At 36.1% G+C, this 8,903-nt stretch overlaps 1 non-coding gene across 1 annotated transcript; it reads right to left on the bottom strand.

Annotated features, from left to right (window-relative positions):
* Positions 1-2,138: 2,138 nt before the first annotated feature.
* Positions 2,139-2,245, bottom strand: LOC133807654 (small nucleolar RNA R71). Its single transcript, XR_009879555.1, has one exon. It is a non-coding gene; the product is annotated as a small nucleolar RNA R71 (small nucleolar RNA).
* Positions 2,246-8,903: the final 6,658 nt, after the last annotated feature.

Below are 8,903 nucleotides of genomic sequence, written 5' to 3' on the forward strand. Positions count from 1 at the left end.
TGCCACGATCTGACACTGCTGCCAGCTGCCTGACACGCGTCCCACGCCGCCAATAGCTGTCCCCCACGTGCCCAACAATAGCCTGCCGAAGCCCCCTCACACGGTCCCATGCGCCAACAGCTGTCCCCACGCCGCCTGACGCCATCTGACGCGCAGGCTGCCGGGCAATCAGCTTCCGCCAAGTCGCCTTGCTGTCTCCCACTCCACCAGCAGCATTTTTCCTTAGCAAATCTGAGGCCGACACGTGTCCCTTTTTCCATAAGATTTTGAAGCCACTTTCTCCACTTCCTAATGCACGTAAATACACATTTTGGGTCCAATTTTCACTATAAATAAAGGACCAAATGTAGGGAAAAAAATCATCAGATGGTGGAATTAAGTGTGGAGAGTATAGTGAGAAAGAAAAGCATTTTTGTTCTTATTTTTCTTTCATTTCTTTTACATTACATTGAGTGAAAACAATGCCTATTTTAGGCTAAATTCTCTTGTGGAAAGGCTAGAGTGAAGTTCATATTTCACATTATATTTTTAATATATTGATTCTTTATTTTGTTCTTCATTTCTATATATTTGTTACAATTAAATTTATTTTCTTCTAATTTTTATTCTAAATTTATTAGTGTCTTTTACATAAGTCTAGTCATGCTCTTCTTATGTAATTTCGGCTTTTAATTTAATTTAGGATATTTGTTATATTATATGCTTTTTACTGCATTCTGCCATTGGTATTTTGTTGCTTTAAGGTATATAATATGATAGGTTTTTAAAATTAGAAGTTAGTATAATTTAATTAAAGAACATATTTTAAGTTGAGCTTTGTTATATATATTTTCCAACTATAATTAACGGTGTAGAATTATAGCTGAGTATAATGAATCAATTTTATTAATATATATATATGTTTGCATGAATGAAACTTATGCCTTCCATATTTTCCTTCTGATTCTAATTCCTCGATTTTGTTTATTTAATGTTTATATTCTTTTTCAAAGTTACATCATTTCAAAGTTTATTATTTCTGATTTACTAATATTTCTTTTTTACTTGTATTTTACCTGTCTATGGATATGACATAGCCAGATTACTACTGCGACCGCTTAGGAGTTATTGGGCGATATCAATTTTTGGCGCCGTTGCCGGGGAGGTAATTCTACAATTAAATGTTTGCATAGTAAATGATTTTTTTTTTATTTAAAAAAAACAAAGTAGTATAATTTTTTTTAATTTCTCTTTTATTTTATTTTTCCTTAGTAATTTTTATTTATTCATTTTTTTATTTTATTTTTAGGTTTAGAATTTTATTTTCTAGATTTAGGTTTTTCCGGAAAAAGAGCATAAAATTTTAAACCATAAAATTAAAAAAAAAAGTATTGAGAACATTTGTGTAATTTTGGAAATTAGTAAAAACCAAACTTGTTCTGTCTTAGAAAAATTGGTTCTTAAATAAGGTCTGTGTTAGCGTTACCCTCCAATCTTTTCTAAGAACCTCGGGGAGTTCTAGAAAAGCTCTTGGGCCTAAAGTGGTACCTTGGCAGGCTTTCCAATTGGCCTGGGAACATTTTGGTGTATACTTATTACATTATTACACACTTGCGCTTATAATACTTACAAAATAAAAAAAATAATTATGCCACGAAACAGAGACGTACTAGGGAGATTTGTGAGACAACAAGTAGAAACTTTAGAAAACTCTCCTAGTTCGTCATTTTCTTCCATTCGTTCAAACACTCCCGATTCACCGAGACTTCCTGAACCACCCACGATGGCTCATCAAGATGAAGTCCAACCAAGAACGCTACTAGAATGTTTACATCCTACGTGTACAGCCACACCTTCATCCCTAATGTATCCCAACAATATGCCAAATTTTGATTTCCAACCCGGCATGATTAACCTCTTACCAACCTTCCATGGGTTGGAAAATGAGAGTCCGTATGTGCATATACGGGAATTCGAAGAGGTGGTGGCTACATTCAACAACCGAGCTGATGTCACCAACATTGTGAGATTGAAATTCTTTCCTTTCTCACTCAAAGACAAAGCACTGGTTGTATTCCTTAAGGCCTAGATCTATCGGAACATGGGACTAAATGACAAAAGAATTCTTTGCCAAATATTTCCCGCCCCATAAGACTAGCAGCCTTAAGAGGCAAATCTCTACCTTCATCCAGAAAGACCATGAAACTTTCCATCAGGTCTGGGATAGATTTAGAGATTTGATAAATCAATGCCCACATCATGGATACGAAAGCTGGCGTCTGATCAGATAGTTCTATGACGGTCTCACAATCGAACAAAGATAATTCGTACAAATGATGTGCAATGGCGAATTCCTTCAAAAAGATCCCGATGAAGCTTTCGAGTACCTCGACGATCTTGCTGAAAAGTCCTACACATGGAATGGACTGAGTCCTATGGACAAGCCGCGATCAACTGGAATCTACCAATTAAAGGAAGATGACAACGTCAAAAGCCAAATCGAATCATTGAGACAACAATTCGAGGCTTTCAAATCTCAAGAAGGTAGAGGAATCCATATGGCTGCGAAGGTAGAGACACGAGATCCATGCTTTATATGTGGAGGGACGGAACATCAACCGCAAGAGTGCCCAACTCTTGGTGAGTTAAGAGGAGGAAATGAGGAACATTGCAATGCTTTACGGGATTACAAGAAGCTTTATAACCCTTTCTCAAACACTTACAATCCCGGTTGGCGTACCATCCAAATTTCAGCTGGAAGGATTCAAACCAAGCATCTAGAAGCCAATGGAGGCCTGAGTAGCAACAACCGCCAAAAGCATACATTGCTCCTCAAAATAACATGAAGTCAAGTAATTCTCTTGAGAATACTTTACAAATGCTTGCGCAAACTCAAATATCCTCAACTCAAGATCTCGAATCTTGTTTCACACAAATGGTAGAGGAAATGAAAGGCATGAAAGCCCAAATGACAAAGCTAAACACTACTTTGGCAATTCAAGAGCATGGTAGACTTCCCGCTCAACCTCTAATCCATCAAAAAGGGCAACACATGGCACAAACCTCCTCCTCTGCAAATAAAAATTTCAAAGAGGTTAATGCCATCTCTACTCGAAGTGGTCAAAGTACGGTTTTAGCGTTAACTAAGACAACGAGTACGTCAATGCCCGCTCCAGATAATGATGTGCCAATAAGCATTCCAGTAAAGGAACCCTTTCCTCAAGCTTTGAAATCCACTGGAAAGGTACTAGAAAGTCATGGTGAAATCCTAGACCTTCTAACACAAGTGAAGATCAACTTGCCATTATTGCATGTGATCAAACAAGTGCCGGCTTATGCCAAGGTTATCAAGGATTTGTGCACCGTTAAAAGAAAGCACTATGTCAAGAAAACTGCATTCTTGGCAAAACAAGCTAGCGCGGTGATTGACTGCAAGACACTGCCTAAGTACAAAGATCCTGGTTGTCCCACCATCTCATGTAAAATTGGGGAGCAGGAATTTGGTCAAGCCCTTCTAGACTTAGGAGCAAGTGTAAATCTCATGCCATATTCAATATACTTGCAATTAGGTCTAGGAGAACTCAAGCCCACATATGTGGTGCTACAATTGGCCGATTGATCAGTTAAGAAACCTCAGGGAATAGTAGAAGACATTCTTATTCAAATTGAAAAATTCTATTACCCTGTTGATTTTTGTTGGAAATGTGCCCTAAAAGCATATGTAGTAGACATTGTTTTTATGAAATAAATGAATGAATTGAATTTTTTATGCATATATTTTATGGACTATATTATTCTGTGATAATATTAAGTAAATATCAGGAAAATTCCTAAGTTCATATATGTGATCTCAAACATGTATTGTTACGGGAGGATTGTGTTTGAGATAAATGAACTTGAATAGTTCGCAGTAAAATAAAGTTATGGAATCTTTAGATTAATTACTGCAAGTACGGTCCACTAGTATTATGAATACATGTGATCTAGATCCATATCACTACTGTGGTAGGACACTTTAGTGGAGGTGCTTTATATATTAGAGAATATATAGAACTGGACCAGATATGTTTATTAATACTTAGTTAAATACCGTTTCGAAGTATTAATTAAATATATAAACTGATGATCATATACAAATAGATCTTAATCCTGAAAGTACTATGAACTCCTGTTTATGTTATATGAGTTCTTTGATTCACTTGTTAGGGTCTGTCAGAATGATCAGGCTAGAAACTTTTATTTTGGGAACTCATTAATGTAGATGGCTGGGGACATAGTATACAGATATGGAATCTATGCCTTCTCGCAAGAGATTGAATGATGGTTCTCTTAAGGGTTGACTTTTGGGACTGAAAGGTTATTGAGCTCAAATTCATAATTTAGTTATGAATTAACCTTCACTAGTAGAGTCAATGGTAGTTAAGGAAACAAGAGATAATTAAAAGGGTAAAACAGTAATTTTATTCCCGATTAACTATGAACCATTATTAGAGGGTCAAGTTGTATGCAATGATTATATCAATGGACACTTTATGATTATAAAGTACTCAGTAAATGAAATGTCTATAATTACAAGAGTGCTGTCTGATATTTATAGTGGAATACTCATAAGATTAATAAATTAAGATTATTTAATTAAAGAGTTTAATTAATGATCTCAAATTTATTGGAGCTTGGAATTATAGGTCCATAGGTCCCCATAGCGGCTCTATCAACACTGTTCAAGGTAAGAGTTGATATGAAGGGAAAATAGTTTAAAGACATATTTAAGAAGAAATTTGTTCTTCAGGCCAAATATGCAATTATATGATAATAGTGATTAATTAATTAATTACAAATTAGTTGTAGTTAACAAAATTAATTAATATTTAATTATTGTATAATTTTCGAAATTATATTAAATAATTAAATTAATTTCAAAATTGAATTAAATAATTAATTAATTATAATTTTCGAAATTATAATAAATTAAATATTTATTTTCGAACATTTTGAATTTAATTAATTGGTAGAATTAATTAAATATCTTTATTTGAGTGGGAGATAATAATCTGACAAGTTCAAATTGGATTTGAATTTAAAAGATTAATATTTATTCAAATAATTAATTATATTTGATAATTAATTTGAAATTCAAATTTGAATTAGTTATCAGGTTGTTAGATCTTATCTGACAAAGTAGTTTGAATAAATAACTAAATAAAAATTGAAAAACCAACATTCCTAAAATTAGGGAAGCTACACGTGCACACACAGTCCATGGACTGTGTGTGGCATGTAGGGCAATTTTCAGGGATGAGATTTTCATTTTTATTTCTTTAATTAATTAATTAATGGATAATTCAAAAATTGGTTTTTGGATTTTTTCATTAATAGAATAATTAATTAATTAAAAAGTAAATTGTAAAATGGTTACAGATTTATTTTTTAAAATTTGAATATTTTCTTTTAAGTATGACTAATCAGAAAAATATTAAGAGATTAAGGTGTGAGACAACTCTGAATATTCGCTCTGTGAAAAATAGAACGATAGTTTTCTCTCCCTGAAAATAAAGAACCAATTATCAGGCCTATTCTCTTGATCTCATGTGTTGAGTACATCAAGTAGAATCACAAATAAACTATCCTTCATTCTCTAAGTGCCCACACATTTCTTGAGGTGTAGAGAACGCTTTGTAAGATCTTGGTGTGAGTACGTGGGAGCAACTTGGATAGGAAGATCGTTCTAAATACGAAAAGATAGCAAGGATACTTGATAGGCTTCAAGAGGTATGAATTCTATCCTTATCTTGTTTATGATTAATGTATGTATATTAATGGACCCGCATATTTAAAGGTAGTTTAAATATGTTACAAAATTTTGTTGTACACTGGGCCAACCACACCACCATTCCGCTGTGTATTAGGAAACTCGTTCCTAACAATTTTCTCATCTTGGACACTCAATCTGAAGTGAGTATAGAGTCCAAAATTCCCATCATTCTCAGTAGACCTTTCCTCGCAACAGAAAATGCACTCATTAACTGTAGGAATGGTCTCATGAAAATCTCTTTCGGGAACATGACTCTAGAAGTGAATGTTTTCCATATCGGCAAACAACCACATGATAACGATGAGTGTTTCCAATCATATCTGATCGATACACTTATTTCGGAAAAGGTCGAAGCAAAATACTCGTCTAATCATTTTAATCACCTCTTCCAAATTTCAGAAAGTTCTGAACCCGATGAGTCTAAAATCAACCCTGAAATCGTGAAACACTCACAGGCTAGAAGAACCATGTTTTGGAATCCAATCTTTGAGGAACTCCCTCAAGATCGAGAAACACCAATACCATCCATTGAACAAGCTCCTAAACCAAAGTTGGCACAACTTCCCGAGGGTCTTAAGCATGTTTTCCTGGGAGCTGATGACACTTTTCCTGTCATAATATCCTCCAAGATCAATGCCACACAAGAGCGCCAACTCATCAATGTGTTGCAAGAACAAAGAGATGCATTAGGATGGATGATAGCTGACATCAAAAGTCAGTCCTTTAATCTGCTCCCATCACATTCAATTGGAAGATGGGGCTATACCACGTCGTGACCCTCAAATAAGATTGAACCCAATGATGAAGGAAGTAGTAAAGACTGAAGTCTTGAAACTTCTGGATTCTGGCATAATCTATCCTGTTGCTGACAATAAATGGGTCAGCCCAACTCAGGTTGTTCCCAAGAAATCTGGGGTAACAGTGGTACAAAATGAAAAAGGGGAACTTGTTCCTACCAAGGTCACAACTGGGTGGCGCATGTGCATTGATTATAGAAAATTAAATGTAGCCACCCGCAAAGACCATTTTCCACTTCCATTCATCGATCAAATATTGGAACGTGTGGCAGGTCATCCATTCTATATTTTTCTCAATGGTTATTCAGGGTATTACCAAATCGAGATTGCCTTAGAAGATCAGGATAAGACCACATTCACTTGTCCTTTTAGTACTTTTGCCTTTCGGCGCATGCCATTTGGCCTGTGCAATGCTCCGGCCACTTTCCAGCGATGAATGATGAGCATATTTAGAGATATGATCGAGAAATGTATGGAAGTATTCATGGATGATTTGACAGTCTTTGGAGATTCCTTTGAGTCAAGCCTTCTCAATTTAGAGTCTGTGCTTAAACGTTGCAAAGAAAAGGGCTTGGTACTCAACTGGGAAAAGTGTCATTTCATGGTGCCATCAGGCATAGTCTTGGGGCATGTCGTGTCAGAATGAGGAATTTAGGTCGATCAATCAAAGATTGAACTCATATCAAAGCTGCCCAAGATTGTTAAAGATATTCGATCTTCTCTTGGGCATGTAGGATTCTATAGGAGGTTCATAAATTTTTTTTCGACAATTGCTCGCCCTTTGTCAAACCTCCTAGCAAAAGATGTTTTGTTCATTTGGACATCTGAGTGCGAGGAATCTTTTCGAACGCTTGTTGCAAAAATCACTTTCGCCCCTATCATTCAGCCACCTAATTGGAACTTACCGTTCGAAGTCATGTGTGATGCTAGAAATTATGCTATAGGGGTCATCTTAGGTCAAAGAAGGAAGGGAAACCCTTCGTTGTTTATTACGCAAGTAGAACTCTTAACAGTGCTCAAATGAACTATTATACCACTGAAAAAGAGTTACTTGCTATAGTATTCACACTTGACAAGTTTCGTTCCTACCTGATTGGTTCACCTATCACAGTCTTTACGGACCATTCTGCCTTAAAATACTTCCTTTCCAAAAAGGATGCTAAGGCGCGTTTAATTAGGTGGATCCTTCTGTTACAGGAATTTGATCTGACCATAAAAGACAAGAAAGGAGTTGAAAACGTGGTAGCATACCACTTATCTCGTCTTGAATTTTTCGATTCCGCTGATGGCCCAGCCATTCGAGATGACTTCCCTAATGAACATCTCTTCCCAGTCACTAAGTTGCCATGGTACGCTCATATCATTAATTACTCAGTAACTGGTGAACTTCCAACTGCATGGAGTGCACAAGATAAACGTAAAATTTTGGTCGAGGTTCATAACTTCTATAGGGACGATCCATATCTATTTAAGTATTGCCCCGACCAAATTATGAGACAATGCATTCCAGATGATGAAATTTTTAGTTTCTTGAACTTTTGTCATAATGAAGATTGTGGTGGTCATTTTTCTATGAAAAAGACTGCTGCAAAAATCTTACAGTGTGGTCTTTGTTGGCCTACTTTGTTCAAAGACACTAACAATTTCTGCTGATCATGTGAAAGGTGTCAGAAATTAGGTGCCCTGTCCCGACGACATATGATGCCATTAAACCCAATTCTTGTAATAGAAATATTCGATTGTTGGGGGACAAACTTTATGGGACCATTCCCACCTTCTTCTGGCTACCTTTACATTCTCCTCGCCATAGACTATGTCTTAAAATGGGTGGAAGCTGTGCCTTGTCGAAATAATGATAACACAACTGTTGTGAAATTCTTAAAGGAAAATGTGTTATCTAGGTTTGGCACACCTTGCGCTATCATAAGTGATCAAGGCACCCATTTTTGCAACTATTCTTTCGAGACCTTAATGCAAAAATATGGTGTAATTCATAAGGTTGCATTGCCTTATCAGCCCACAGACAAATGGCCAAGCTGAGTTAGCCAACCGAGAAATTAAGCAAATCTTAGAAAAGACGGTTAATCCTGATAGCAAAGATTGGTCCTCACGACTTCTCAATGCTCTCTGGGCATACCGCACTTCTTACAAAACTCAGCTCAATATGTCTCCTTATAGGCTAGTCTATGGCAAAGCCTGCCACCTTCTTGTTGAGCTAGAACACAAAGCTTATTGGGCAGTTAAAAGCCTAAATTTTGATCTCACGGCGGCAGGACTCAATCGTAAGCTTCAGTTGTCAGAAATTGAAGAATTAA

Source organism: Humulus lupulus, chromosome X (genome assembly GCF_963169125.1).
Source record: "Humulus lupulus chromosome X, drHumLupu1.1, whole genome shotgun sequence".
Lineage (NCBI taxonomy): Eukaryota > Viridiplantae > Streptophyta > Magnoliopsida > Rosales > Cannabaceae > Humulus > Humulus lupulus.